The sequence below is a fragment of the Acomys russatus genome, chromosome 32 (assembly GCF_903995435.1).
Source record: "Acomys russatus chromosome 32, mAcoRus1.1, whole genome shotgun sequence".
NCBI classification, from domain to species: domain Eukaryota; kingdom Metazoa; phylum Chordata; class Mammalia; order Rodentia; family Muridae; genus Acomys; species Acomys russatus.
In genome coordinates this window covers 16388859-16405465 of record NC_067168.1, presented here as the reverse complement: position 1 = coordinate 16405465, position 16607 = coordinate 16388859, and positions in this window count along the sequence as shown.

Below are 16607 nucleotides of genomic sequence, written 5' to 3'. Positions count from 1 at the left end.
TTTAAGGAACTAGAAACATAAAGATCCACAACTGGACAATGTGCAGAGAGAAGGATTTTTGGAAGCACTAGTCATAAATAATATGTCTCATGAAATCCTCCCCTCATGGCTCTATGCAAAAGAGGAGGAAGAAATATTTTAAGACCCAGATGTGATAAATGACTCCAAGGAAACACTTTCATATGTAATAGGACTGACACACATATGAACTCACAGAAGCTGTGACAACACATACAAGGCTTTTCATTGGTGCAAGCCAGACAGGTCTGAACTCTAAAAGAGGGATCTGGACAAGAAGCTATTTGCAATCAATACCTATTGGCAAGGGAAAGATCTGTTTTATACAATGGTGTCTCAATGACTATATTAACATACCTCAAGGCTGGCCCCATGTGTAGAAGTAGTTGGCCCACAAAAAACATACTCAATAGTATTTTTTGTAGGACTTTTTGTCTCATTTTGTTTTCTTTAATATTTTTTGTCCCATTGGTCTTTTGTTTACTTGATTTTCACTTTTGTGTTTAAGTGAGCCTATTTTCTATTTGTGTTTCCTATTTTATTGTTGTTATTTTGTTTTTGTCTTTCTTTTAAAGAGAGAAATTGAAAAATAAAATAGAGTTGGGTGGGTAAGGAGGAGAGGAAGAATCTGAGAGGACTCAGAGTGGCAATCATGATAAAAAAAATATACTGTATGAAATGTGTTTTAAATAAAAAGTGGTTAAAAAATAAAAAAAAGGAAAAAAAGGCCTTGATAGCTAGGGAAAAAAAAGTCATCTTTTTGAGGAGTTCCACGATGACGGCACCTATCCTGAACTGTATCTGATCTACCACATGGAGACCAGGGACCAGAGTGCGAGCCAAAGACTGAAAGACTGGAAGCACTAGGTGGGTCCTGCACAGAGCAGACCACAGGCACGTCTGGCCCCAAGTCAAATCACAGCCCATGGGGGTCCTGAACCCACTCTCCAGACTTTAGAATGGAACCCACCTGTAGCTGCAGCTGAACTCTATAGCCCAGGTGCAGTGTGGACAGTAGAACACCGGAGCTCCTGACCTGAGAAAGCCTCAGGGAAACAGGTGAATCTATCCTCAGACACTGGACAGGCTAAATCCTGGTTCATCTTCTTTGTGCCTACATGATCCACCATGTTCTGGCTCTTGGATTTCGGTTTTATGATGAAGTCGTTAATAATTTCACAAATACCATATCAGTGGAATTTGCAATATTCTTGGCCTAAATTCTTATTTTGATTATAGACTTCACTGACCACACTGCTTACTGTTCTGTTCATTATAAAAGATTCTACACAGCTTGTTGCTCATTCTGGTATGATGTCCTGGAGTGCAAACTTGGATTTCTAGATCACTCAGCTTAATATTAGTCACCCAGCAGGACTGCAGGAAATAAACTTCCAATTAAATGATGATAAAAGACTATAGATTACATTGGCACCTCCACACCCCAGCTTCCAAGGCCTTTGTGAAGTGGTGATGAGAAGAGGCAAAGCCAGAGTGAAGTTCTCAGTCTTTTCCTTCCTTAGAACACACAAAGGGAGAAAATCTGGTGAAATCTGGATAGTCTTTCTGTCTTCCATGACCCCCTAGACCTGTTTGCCTGAATGTTTCATGTAGTGAGTGTGGCTCTTAAACGCAACCATCCTGGCAAGAGTTCAGATATCCTAAAGAGTGGTTGTATGTTTAGAAGCCTCTTGATTAGACTGCCCCTCTTATTCCTGGGAGAACAAGCCTGGCATTTCCTTGAGAGGCTTTTTAAAGCTTGAGCATAGCTCTTTAAAGTTGCTAACTCATGCAGGTTGTAACAGAATAGAACAGTTTAAAGGAAGACATGTTTAGGATTTCCTTGGCTGTAAACAATTCTCCACATATAGCTGATGTGTAAGTGGTGCCTAAGTTAGGGTCCAGGTCATGACTCTGAATCCCACTGTGGTGGTTCAAATGAGAATGGCCCACTTTGTTGGAACTGTTTGGGAAGGATTAGGTGTGGCCTTGTTGCAGGAAGTGTTACTATGAACAAGTTTTGAGGTTCCAAAGGACTTTCTCCATTCTCTCTCAAATAAAAATGTGAACTCTCAGCTACAGCTACAGTGGCATTCTTGCCTGCCTTCTGCCATGACTCCTGCCATGATGGTCATGAATTCTAACCCTCTGAAACTCTAAGTTCCGAATTAAATATTTTCTTTTACAAGTTGCCTTAGTTATGGTATTTTATTACAAAAACAGAAGCGTAACTAAGATACCCCCAACCATTCATGTTTGTCTACCTGTCCTCGATAGTTCAATTAAAGACACAACTAATAGTGAAAAAGCATAAAGAAAGATGAATAAATTAACTCTTTATTTTAGCCTCAGGCCCATTGGGCCACTTTCCATGAATGTTGTCATGACTTCCCTGCTGGAGTCCCATTGAACACCACAAGATGGCACCCTATGAAGGTCTGTTGATGTTGCCTGTTGAGTTATATTGGGAAGAGGAAACAAAGAGGCCTGTTGACTTCTCCATCTATCATAAGGTTTAGTTTTAAACAAAATCAAGATACAGCTCAGCAGTGCTGGACAAGGTACTCCCCCTCCTGACTCTCATTACTATTGTCTGAGCTTCAGCCCCTCCTGAAAAGTACTATGATAGGTCTTAGGTCTCTTTCCAGAAAATAAGCCCTCCTTCTGCCTTACCCAAGGGTCCTAGCTTTTTCCTTCTGCCGGCATGAGATAAAGACATCCACTGTATCAGCTGTCTAGTACCCAGGGGGAGGAGCACAAGTGTCTCTTCAGAATATTTCATACCTTCCAGGATGGTTATAGAAATAGTTATAGAAGTAGCTTTGTGCCCTTGGCACCACTGCTTTGAGCCTTCCTTCTTCCTCTATAGTTCCACGCATGGCAGAGTAGAATGCACACAATGAAATGATAGAATTTACCACTCACCACTAATTCTTCTACATCAAAACTAAGATGGGCAAGGGGAAGTCAGTTCTAAGAATGGGAATTTTCCCTCAGTGGGAGGCTTGGCCAAATGTTTAGGACTTCTGCTTTATGTCTACCCTCTCTCTCAGAAATATGTGATAGCCAAAGTGATTGAGAACTGGGAAGTGGGAAGAAAAGGTTCTGGAAACCCCCAAGATTTCTTTTAGTGCAGACATATGGCTGTTAAAGCTATCTGCAGCTGGGGTTGGTGCCTGAGATGACAATGGGGTTTTCCTTTGGAAATTATCTTTCACTAGATAGATAGATGTCCCCCAAGTGTATTAGAAAGCAAATAATTTCTGTGTAACCATACTGGCAAGAATAAAAATATCCTAAACAAAACAACTTATTTCCTTCCCTTTGGCTATCAGATCATCAAAATAAGAGTCTACTATAAATAAGAATTTCCTCTGTAACAGCATAGTTGGAGAAAACAAATGCCTGGAACCCTTATTCCAGCCAGAGGGGAATGCTTTCCTGTGAGACATATCTCTGTATCCAATTTTTCGAAGCCCAAGTTTTGGGCATGTTGTTAACCAGAAAGAAAGGTGAATGCTCTAAATATTTTGCATGAAATAGAAGGTGATTCCTTTAATATGACGAGGAACACTACGGGAAGGTACAGGTGGAATGTCAAATGCCATATAGAGATTTTTAAGTCTGAGATGCTGGTTACAATTTTAAGTAGAAAAGCTGGATAGCCATCTGAACACAGGAGTCTAAAATCTGTGAGAAAGAAACACGAAGAGAAACAGGGCAAAGACAGGACACCATAGAATGCTGCACATTTGGGACCAAACTCCATCATCCTTTACGTATTTCATATGCATTGCTAGAAGTCAAGGAAGTCAAGAACCTTGTTTGTTGCCTCTCACCTCACTACTGACCACACCTCCCTGAGTACAGTTTTGGTGAGTAAGTGGACATAAAGTTTTTCAAAGTGTGTATTAAAAAAAAGATGAGATTGTGAGGAGATGAGGGCCTAAGGATTAAATAATATGGAAAATTCTTGAGACAAGTATAAAAATATGGTGAAGCTGTTAGGAGGTTACAAATCAAGGGGGAACTATTTCTTTTTGTAAAAAAAATATGGGATGAGCCAGGCATGGTGGCACACACCTCTAATCTCAGCACTTGAGAGGCAGAGACAGGTGGATCTTTGTGAGTTTGAGGCCACCCTGGTATACAAAGCAAGTCTAGGACAGCCAAGCTACACAGAGAGACCCTGTTTTGAAAAAAATATGAGATGAATTCTAAAATGTTTATATTGCTAATGAAGATGTCTCAGTACTGAGGTAACAATGTAAGGTTCAGTAAATTATAGAAATAACTCAACTAGTCATGGGGAGAAAAGATCTGCATCTGGTGTTTTCATGTGAGCACAGAAATAAGAAGAGAATTCCAAGGGAAGTCCCCCAGGCCATACAGAATTGCAATTCGAGATACAGGTCAGGTCTACCCATCAATGGAAGAGATCAGGGAAGTTGGGGTGGAAAAAACACTGGCAGCTTACTTACTGAGAACCCAGCATATTATGCCTGCTTATCATGATGTTCCACAGTAGAGCCAAAGTCTATTTTTCCAATAGCACTGAACTTGAGTCTGTTATATTTTACTGAATCTGTTATCTCAGAAGTAACAAAAGAATGTATTGAAAAGACTGCGAGATGTTTCACTACCTAAATATGGGTAAAAAAAAAATAATAATTTGAACCTAGGGCCTGTAGAGCTCCAGAACTCTTACCAACAATCTCTTCTTTCTGCATATGGACCTCATTTAATTTTGAAATACTTATTATTTTTATTTTATACATATGATTGGTTTTCCTGCATATACATGTATGTACTGAATGTGTGCCTATGTCTGTGGAGGCTAGAAAAGCTTGCCATATCCTCTGGTACTGAAGTTAAGGATGGTTTTAAGACACCATGTGCATACTGGGTCCTCTGCAAGAACCGCAACTGCTCTTAACCTCTGAAACATCTCTACAGCCCAACTTCATTCACTTTTACCAGTTTTACAGATTGAGAAACACAAAATACTAAAAGCCCTTGATCACCACTCAAGTATTTATATGATAAAGAGGATTGGATTACATCTGTTTTATTTCTTAGTGTGCTTTATGTTGGGACAACAAAATTTATGTTGGACAACATAGAAAGAAAAAAATCTTATTTGATTCATGATTTTAGTAGCCAGAAAGTCTACATAGTATGGTGCTGGCTGACATCCTAGGAAGAGTCTTCTGACTCTTAAACATTCACAGAAAATCAGACAGGGTACCAGAAGTATGAAAAAGGTGTATGAGTTCGGGGCAGGTATGTCTATTTCTAACTACATGGTCCAAAATAAATTAACTTATTCTCACCAGATACACACCACTATCTTTATAAAGCATTAATCCATTCCTGAGGTGGAACCTGCCATGATCTAATTACTTTCCATTAGGCTTTCAACACTGGCATACAGAAGACCAAACTTCCATCCCATAAATCCTGAGAAACAATCCCGTTAAATATAAATGGAATTGTGGAGTTGTTATAGCAAATCTGTTATTTCCAAGATACAGGTGGCAGGAGGTTGTCTTAGGCTACCATCATCATCAATCATCATTAACTGAGAATTAACCTAGAGTTTAGTCGCTTTGATTATTAGGCCAGAAGGTGGGTCAAGTTTTGGAGGTATTAGGTGATTTGTAATGTAGAGCCTCAGGATTCTGAAGTGTCAGAAGGGTACACAATAGCCATAGTGTCAATCCTTCAGTAGGTTAACACTCAAGAAGCTCATAAAGTACAAATGTCAGTCCTCTGTCTGTTCTGGCTGCTCTCCATGCTCCTAATGGATTTGAGTGGCAACCTTTAGCTAAAAGCCACCCCAGGAAATAAAATCTGGGGATCTATAAGAAGAGTGAGAGAAACTGTACAGCCCACTAATACAGTCAACTGCTACCAGATGAGGCCCCCTGACATGAAAAAAGAGAAAATTCCCGCTGTGAAGGCAGCTCAAGCAAGCATCAGATACTTTTCCAATACAGACTCAGTAACAACATGAAGCAAGATATATGAAATATTACACTGAAATATTAAGGAAGAAAAAGAAAATAAATGAGTTTGACCCCAATGTCCAAGAGCCCTGGGATACAGTCACTAGACAAAACTCACAAAACTATAGGATGAAAGAAAGAGCTGTGATAAACATTGTGAAGGAATGAGACTCTATTTAAGAAAATTATAGCAGAAAATGTCCTAAATCTTAGAAACATGAATATACATTCAAACAAAGAGCCATTTAGAATACCAGGTAGACATGACCAGAGTACGTATCCACAATGTATTATAGTCAATATGTCAAAAAAAAGAGCAAAAGAAGAATATTAAAAGCATTAAGAGAAAAACACCAAATCATTTACAGAGGTATAAATATCTAAACAATTTTATGTAGAGGAATTTTAATCCAGCAACATGGCTGCTTTGGCAAAGGATCGCATCTAAAACCTTCTAGGTCTATGTGATCCAGGTGGAATGCAGACACAAACTAGATCACATTATGACCTGGTTGGAGTACAGACACACTCTTAGTAATACCTTTAATACAAAACAATGAAAGTGAGACTAGTTCATAAAAGAAAGCAGTCATGTTTGAAAGTGACTTTTAATTGAGGGACAGACAAAGTGATGAACCAGAGAAAGATTTGACAGAATGAGTCAGAGATAGGATATGCCCAACTCGCACAAGAACAACACAGGAAAGAGAGGCTGCTTGAGAGCAGTGCAGGGAGATGGGGGGCGGGGTCAATAGTAGTGTGTGAGTGTGTGCCATATTTACCAGGACAGTTTTACAAAGACAAGTTGCAAAGAGAATGAGCCAGATAATAAGAAGGAGCCAGAGATTAGAATACATTGTCAGAGTTAGTTTGAGGCCAAGCAGAGCAATTCAGACTGAAGTTAAGAGAAGCCAGTTTGAGCCATAAAAGCTGAGTTGAACCAGCCAGCAAAGTTCCAGCAGAGCTAGAAAGAGCCTGGGAGGGGATCCAAGATGGCGGCGAGCAGTGTGGACCGCGTTTGGAGGCTCCAGTGAACAATTCAGGGAATTGCACAGATTTCTGAGCCAGGAACACCGAGGTCCGAACATCACGGCAGCGGGAGTGCTCCACGGTTCGGAGGGACCAGGGTGCGGAGGACCTGCGTGCCCCTGCACACGGGAGGAGCGTGGTTTTTCTCTGATTGGAGCGGCAGCGGTAGAGGCGGCAGCACCAGCGGCACCAGCAGCGGCGGCTGAGGTTTGCAGCTCATAGCCTTCCGGTGGAGGCGATTGGTGTGGTGGCTGGTGGGAATTGCTGCGGGAGAGGGGACTCGGGGCAGGATTTGGGTCGCGTGGAGCCTTTGGACCCAGACTGGACTCGGCGGACAGTTCGGCCCCAGAGTCCCGGGTATTGGCCCGGCCCAGCAAACAATTCTGCCTGAGGCACTAACTCAGCGTGGCCATAGCTCCCCTGCTGTGGCGCAGGCTTAGTTGAGCACGCTGCTCCACACTAGGCACTACCTCAGCTCAGCGGCAGCTCCCCTGCGGTGACACAGTCTGGGCGGAGCACTTGGTTTCACCACAGGCGCTAACTCAGAGCAGCCGCAGTTCTCCTGCTGTGGCGCAGGCTTGGTGACGTGCTCGGTTCCATCCTAGGCACCACCTCAGCTCAGCGGCAGCTCCCCTGCGGGGACACAGTCCGGGCGGAGCACTTGTTCCACCACTGGCGCTAACTCAGAGCAGCCACAGTTCTCCTGCTGTGGCGCAGGCTTGGTGACGTGCTCGGTTCCATCCTAGGCACCACCTCAGCTCAGCGGCAGCTCCCCTGCGGGGACACAGTCCGGGCGGAGCACTTGTCCCACCACTGGCGCTAACTCAGAGCAGCCGCAGTTCTCCTGCTGTGGCGCAGGCTTGGTGACGTGCTCGGTTCCATCCTAGGCACCACCTCAGCTCAGCGGCAGCTCCCCTGTGGGGACACAGTGCGGGCAGAGCACTTGTTCCACCACTGGCGCTAACTCAGAGCAGCCGCAGTTCTCCTGCTGTGGCACAGGCTGGACAGAGCTCTCGGTTCCACCAGCTCTAAGACTCTGGTTGGACACAGTGTACAGTTTGAATCCAGAATTCCTGGCTGAGATTGGTGGTCAGTTCGGGCCCTGAGTCAATAACTGACCACAGCACGCACTTTGGGCCAAAAGGCCCTAGCGGAGCTTGGTACGTAGTCCCAGCCCAAAAATTCTGGCTGGACCCTGTGTGCATTTTGGGCCCAAAATCCCTAGCTGAGCTTGGCAGACGGTTCAGGCCCTGAGAATCTAGCTGAGTTCTGCCCGTGGTTCGGTCCCAGTGCTCCTGGCTGGACTTGGCAGGGAACACAGAAGGCTGTGGATACCTTGGCCTGACCCAACGCTCATTCAGAGACCCAGAACAATTGCAGGATCCACAGCAGAGAGGGACGGAGGATCACTGGCTGTGAGAGACCAGAACAACAGGGCTAACCTCCTAACATCCACACCAGTGAAGCTTTGAGCTCGCAGCCTAGGGAAATCGTAAGAAAACAAGTGAATCTATCATCAGACACCCTCCATTCAACTCTGGAAGCTACCCAACAAAAACAAAGACGGCAAGATGTCTAAAGGACAACGAAAAAGCATACGCAAAAAACCCCAAAACAACATGGCGTCTCCAGTTTCCAGCTATCCCAAAGAAAACCACCCAGAGAACTCAAATACAACGGAAATACAAGAAAATGACCTCAAATCCTTAGTAATGAGGATGATAATGGAGGAAACAAATAAAATTCGTAATCAAATGCAGGAAGACGCAGACAAACAGGTGAGAGACATAAAAGAAGCACATAGAGTGGAACTGGAAAAATTGCAGGAAAATGCAAACAACCAGATGAAAGAAATAACTAAAACGGTTCAAGCTCTGAAGACCTATAAAGAGGCAATGGAAGAAACTCAGGAATATACAAAAAATCAGATGAAAGAAATCAAAAAATCAGTTCAAGATCTGAAAATGAAAATGGATTCAATGATAAACACACAGACAGAAGAAAAACGAGAACGTGAGACCTCAGAGAAGAAGGCGAGCAACACAGAGGTGAGCTTTTCTAACAGAATCCAAGAGATGGAAGAACGAATCTCAGGGCTAGAAGATACAATCACAGATATTGAATCAACCATTAAAGAAAATGCCAAATCTGGAAAACTCCTGACACAAAACATCCAAGAAATTAAGGACACCATGAAAAGAAGAAATTTGCGGATAATAGGCATTGAAGAAAGAGAAGACATCAGACTCCAGGGCCCAGAAACTATTCTCAACAAAATCATAGAAGAAAATTTCCCCAATCTAAAGAAAGAGATGCCTATAAACATACAAGAGGCCTACAGAACACCAAATAGAATTGACCAGAAAAGAAAAAACTGCCCGCCACATAATAATCAAAACACAAAACATGCAGAACAAAGAAAAAATATTAAAAGCTGCAAGGGAAAAGGGCCAAATAACATTTAATGGTAAACCTATCAGAATTACACCTGACTTCTCAGCAGAGACCATAAAAGCCAGAAGGGCCTGGACAGAGATCCTGCAAACCCTAAGAGACCACAGATGCCAGGCCAGACTACTTTACCCAGCAAAATTATCAATAACCATTGATGGAGAAAACAAAATATTCCATGACAAAAACAAATTCAAACAGTACCTATCCACAAACCCAGCTTTACAGAAGGTACTAGAAGGAAAACTCCATCCCAAAGGGTCAAGCTACAACCAAAACTACCCAGGAAATAGATAACTATCCCATGGCAAAAACACAACTACACAAACGCTCGACTGGAAACAACATCAAAATTAAGACTCTTAACAGTCACTGGTCATTAATATCTCTCAACATCAATGGCCTCAATTCTCCAATAAAAAGACACAGACTAACCGAATGGGTACATAAACAAGACCCAACATTCTTCTGCATCCAAGAAACACATCTCACCCATAATGAAAGGCATTACCTCAGGGTAAAAGGTTGGAAAAAAATATTCCAAGCAAATGGTCACAAGAAGCAAGCAGGGGTAGCCATTTTAGTATCGAACAAAATAGACTTTCAACCAAAATTAATCAAAAGGGATGAGGAAGGACACTTCATACTCATCAAAGGTAAAGTCAACCAAGATGACATCACAATTCTGAACATCTATGCTCCCAATACAAGGGCACCCACATATGTAAAAGATCTCCTAAAAAAGCTTAAACCACACATCGATCCCCACACAATAATAGTGGGAGACTTCAACACCCCACTCTCACTGAAGGATAAGTCATTGAAACAGAAACTAAGCCGAGAAATAACATCATTAACCAATGCCATGGGTCAAATGGATCTAACAGATATCTATAGAACCTTTCACCCAAACAAGAAAGAATACACCTTCTTCTCTGCACCCCATGGAACCTTCTCCAAAATTGATCACATCGTAGGTCACAAAGCAAGCCTCAACAGATACAAGAGGATTGAAATAATACCTTGTATCCTATCAGATCACCATGCTCTTAGGCTGCAATTCAACAACAACAGAAATAACAAAAAGCCTACACGTTTGTGGAAACTAAACAACTCTCTGCTAAATGACACCTGGGTCAGGGAAGAAATAAAGAAAGAAATCAAGGAGTTTCTGAAATTCAATGAAAATGAAGAAACAACATACCCAAATTTGTGGGATACATTGAAAGCAGTGCTAAGAGGAAAATTCATAGCACTAAGTGCCTTTAAAAAGAAATTGGAAACATCGCACATAAGCATCTTAACAACACAACTGGAAGCCCTAGAAAAAAAGAAGCAGAAACACCCAAGAGGAGTAGACGCCTGGAAATTATCAAACTCAGGGCTGAAATTAACAAATTAGAAACTAAGAAAACAGTCCAAAGAATCAACAAAACCAAAAGCTGGTTCTTTGAGAAAATCAACAAGATAGACAGACCATTAGCCAAACTAACTAAAAGGCAGAGAGACAGTATTGAAATGAACAAAATCAGAAATGAAAAGGGAGACATAACAACAGACACTGAAGAAATTCAAAGAATCATAAGATCCTACTTTGAAGGCATATATGCCACAAAATTTGAAAATCTAAGGGAAATGGACGATTTTCTTGATCAAGTTCACTTGCCAAAGTTGAGTGAAGAACAGATAAACAAGTTAAATAGTCCCATTTCCCCTACAGAAATAGAAGCAATCATCGATGGTCTCCCAACCAAAAAAAGCCCAGGGCCAGATGGTTTCAGTGCAGAATTCTACCAGACCTTTAAGGGCGAGCTAATACCGATACTCTTCAAGCTACTCCAAAAGATAGAAATGGATGGAAAATTACCAAATTCATTCTATGAGGCCATAGTCTCATTGATACCTAAACCTCACAAAGACTCAACAAAGAAAGAGAATTTCAGACCAATTTCTCTTATGAACATAGATGCAAAAATACTAAATAAAATACTTGCAAAACGAATACAGGAGCACATCAAAGATATCATTCATCATGACCAAGTAGGCTTCATTCCAGGCATGCAGGGATGGTTTAATATACGGAAATCCATCAATGTAATCCATCATATAAACAAACTGAAAATAAAAAACCACATGATTATCTCCTTGGATGCAGAGAAAGCATTTGATAAAATTCAACACCCATTCATGTTTAAAGTTTTAGAGAGATCGGGGATACAAGGCACTTTCCTCAACATAATAAAGGCTATATACAGCAAGCCAATAGCCAAAATCAAAGTAAATGGTGAGATACTCAAGGAAATTCCTCTCAAATCGGGAACAAGGCAAGGCTGCCCACTCTCTCCATATCTCTTCAATATAGTACTCGAAGTTCTAGCCAGAGCAATAAGACAACAAAAGGAGATCAAGGGTATCCAAATGGGAAAGGAGGAAGTCAAATTATCCCTCTTTGCAGATGATATGATAGTGTACATAAGTGACCCTCAAAACTCCACCAGAGAACTCCTAAAGCTGATAAACACCTTCAGCAAATTGGCTGGATACAAAATTAACTCAAAAAAGTCTGTAGCCTTCCTATACACAAATGACAAGCTTACAGAGGAAGAAATTAGGAAAACCACACCCTTCACATTAGCCACAAGCAATATAAAATATCTAGGAGTTACCCTAACTAAGCAAGTGAAGGACTTGTATGAAAAAAATTTCAAAACTCTGAAGAAAGAGATTGAAGATGACCTGAGAAGATGGCGTGATCTTCCTTGCTCATGGATCGGGAGAATTAACATAGTAAAAATGGCCATCCTACCAAAAGCAATCTACAGATTCAATGCAATCCCTATCAAAATAACTACACAATTTTTTAAAGACATTGAAAGTTCAATTCTGAACTTCATATGGAAAAACAAAAAACCCAGAATAGCTAAAACAATCTTGTACAATAAAAGATGCTCCGGAGGAATCTCCATACCTGATCTCAAACTGTACTATAAAGCAATAGTACTTAAAACAGCATGGTACTGGCACAGCAACAGGCTGGTTGATCAGTGGAATCGAATCGAAGACCCAGATATGAATCCACACACATATGGTCACTTGATTTTTGACAAAGAAGCCAAATCCATTCAATGGAAAAAGGATAGCATCTTCAACAAATGGTGCTGGTCTAACTGGAGGTCTATGTGTAAAAAAATGAAACTGGACCCATATTTGTCACCTTGCACAAAACTCAAATCCAAGTGGATTAAAGACCTCAACATAAAACCAGAGACACTAAGCCACTTAGAAGAAAAAGTGGGAAAGAGCCTGGAACATATTGGCACAGGAGACAACTTCCTGAACAGAACACCAACGGCCCAGGCCTTAATGTCAACCATTAATAAATGGGACCTCATGAGGCTGAGAAGCTTCTGTAAGGCAGGAGACACTGTCAAGAGAACAAAGCGACAGCCTACAGACTGGGAAAAAATCTTCACCAACCCTACATCTGACAAAGGTCTAATATCCAAAATATATAAAGAACTCAAGAAATTAAACACCACCAAACCGAATAACCCAATTGAGAAATGGGGCTTGGAACTAAACAGAGAATTCTCAACAGAGGAGTATCAAATGGCTGAGAAACACTTAAAGAAATGCTCAACCTCCTTAGTCATCAGGGAAATGCAAATCAAAACAACTCTGAGATTCCATCTTACACCCATAAGAATGGCTAAGATCAAAAATTCAAGCGACACCACATGCTGGCGAGGATGTGGGGAGAGAGGAACACTCCTTCATTGCTGGTGGGAATGCAAACTAGTACAGCCACTTTGGAAATCTATCTGGTGCTATCTCAGAAAAATGGGAATAGGGCTTCCTCAAGACCCAGCTATTCCACTCCTTGGAATATACCCAGAAGATGCTCCAGCACACAACAAGAAAATTTGCTCAACCATGTTCATAGCAGCCTTATTCATAATAGCCAGAACATGGAAACAGCCTAAGTGTCCCTCAGTAGAAGAGTGGATAAAGAAACTGTGGTACATATACACTATGGAATACTACTCAGCTATTAAAAACAAGGAATTCCCGAAATTTGTGGATAAATGGATTGAGCTAGAAATGATCATAATGAGTGAGTTAACCCAGAAGCAGAAAGAATCAAATGGTATATACTCACTTATATCTGCATACTAGCCCAAGGGGCATGTCCCACGAAAGCCTTCACTTACCAGGAAACTGGGACAGAGGGGAAGGCATCCTATTGGGACTCTAAATGAGAGACGCATGGGAGAACAGCAAAATAAAAGGATCCAGAGGGTCCTAGAAATCTACAAGTAGAGCAATATGATAGGCAGATTTGGGCCCAGGGGTCCCGCTCAAACTAAGGCACCAGCCAAGGACAATACAGGAGGTAAACTTTAAACCCCTTCCCAGATCTAGCCAATGGTCAGAATATTCTCCACAGTTGAGTGGAGAGTGTGATACGACTTTCTCACATACTCTGGTGCCTCACATTTGACCATGTCCCCTGGAGGGGGAGACCTGGTGGCACTCAGAGGAAGGACAGCAAGTAGCCAAGAAGAGACTTGATACCCTATGAGAATATATAGGGGGAGGTAATCCCCCTCAGGAACAGTCATAGGGGAGGGGAATAATGGGAAAATGGGGGGGGGAGGAATGGGAGGATACAAGGGATGGGATAAACATTGAGATGTAACAAGAATAAATTAATAAAAAAAAAAAAAAAAAAAAGAGCCTGGGAGCCTGAAACTGGAGCTTTCAAGGTTCAAGATTGTATAGAGGTTAGAAGCTTCGAGGCCTAGGCTTAGGGATAGATGGAACAGAGAAAGGCATGCTCTGGGTTTAGCTGAAACTGTGTATTCATACAGCTTGGGTAACGCTCTCTTCTCATCCCTTCATCTGAGGGATAAAAACAACATTTACATTTGCACTTCATTGCCGGGAAATCATGAAATGATGTATTTCAAGCCCTGAAAATTACTGCCAATCAGGAGTTTTACATTACAAAGACATATTTTTAAACAGACAGAAAAAAATAAAGATTTCAAAAACAAGCATCTGTCATTGTGTATCTCTGCAAAAGATAGTTAAAGGAATACTATAAATGGAGGAGGAAGACAGGCTCAAATACAAGATCACAGGAAACATACATTTTATGGGACAAATGCCTAAACAAAGAGAGCTGAGAAAGAGTTCATCATCTCTGGCACAATAGATAAGAAAATTCCTAATATAATGATTGGAGAGAAAATCAAATAGCCAACAAAATTATCAGAATCAATAAGTATAGCTTAGTATAGTAAAGTATAACTTTACAAGTGAATTCAATTCATCATTGAAGACAAAAGACTGGCTGACTGGGTTAAATAATTAGATAAAAAAAATAGATCCAACTTATCTCTATAAACACACCTTACTGGTAAAGACAGCCACAGACTAATAACCAAAGGATAGGAAATAATCAAGTAAAATGACGCCAGAATGAATCTGACACAGCTATTTTTCTACCAAATGAAGCAGATTCAAATAAAAATAAGAAGGATAAGGAAAACCACTTCATATTTTAAAAGGAAACAATATTAGGAAAATATTACAATTTTAAAATATATGTGTTAAATATTGATATCCCCAACTTCATAAGACAAAGACCAGTGGACATATAAGGTCAGGTGATACAATAATATTGGGTGATTTTCATAGCCTATTCTAATTTCAAGACAGGTCATCCAAACTAAAGTATTAGAGTTAAACTATAGTATAGAGGAAATGGGCTTAGCATATGTATATGGAACATTTAATCCAACAGAAACAGGATAAGTATCCTCAGGAGCCTATCAACCTTCTGTAGCACAGACCACACTCTAGACCAAAAATCAAACATTAGCAAGTATAAAATTACCAGAATATCTTGTGTCTTATCAGACGATGGTGATAAAACAAAAGAAAGAAAGAAAAAAACAAAACAAAACAAAGAAAAAACCTGTAAGTAGCAAGGAAAAGTACAGAAATGACATAAATACACAGAAACTAAATAGTACACATTGTAGGATATTTGATCCCAATGTGATCCCTGAGATAGTGAATTATAAAAACCTGTCTTTTGTTTATCACAATTGAGCCCTAGCACACACCTTTCATCCAAGAGCAAACTGTACACAGGATTTAATAAAGTTAACCCTAGGTCAAGAGGAGAGCAATAAACCAGTTGACAGGGATTACAAAGTAGGAGAGACTTTGAGCTGAGTACTTAAGACTGTGTAGAAGTAGAAGGGGTCTTTGATGCTTTTTGCTATTGGGTCTTACTCTTGGGATTTTAACTTAGCTCTTTAGCTTTTAGCTCTTTGGCTCTTAATTCTCTAGCTCTTGAGCTTCTCATTTCCTTGGTGTTTGGCTTTTTAGGCTTTGAGCTAGCAAGCCTTTGGATTTGAGATTTTTGGCTTTTTTCTTCCTGGGCTGTCAGCTGAGCTAGTGAGCTTCCTGGGCCTCCTCCATAGGGACATGAGCTGAGTAGGAAGGTCAGCTGGGTGCTTTCTCTTTGTCTCTGAGCTAGCAGGTTACTCACCACAACATCTAGCTCCTGAGTCTTTATTGGTAAAATAGATATGGGATTTTCAGTGAAAAAAGTATATTCTTGAATGACCAGTTAGCTTGTACAAGAAATTTAAAACATTCTAGAACCAAATGAAAAATGAAATGACATTATATCAGAGCCTTTGGGTTTTATAATTAAGGTAGTTCTATGAAGAAAATATTTATAGTTTTGAGTGCTTTTAAAAGCCAGAACAATCTAGAGTAAATAAGTTAAGGATATACCTCAAGGCCCCAGAATACAAAAACAGTCCAAATTCTAAAGCAGTAGATAGTCATAATAAAAATCAAGGCAGGAGATAAGGAAATTGAGATGAAAATAAATATATATGTATATCTCCCTTGCCAAACTTGTCAAAAGAGATAAAAGACCCAAAGTGAAATATTAGAGATAAAAAGGTCCAACATCCTTTCATGATAAAACCTCAAAGAAACAAGAAAATATAATGTAAAAACAATAAAGGCAGGATACAACAAGTATTAGTGTTACACTAATTTGGGGAAACTGAG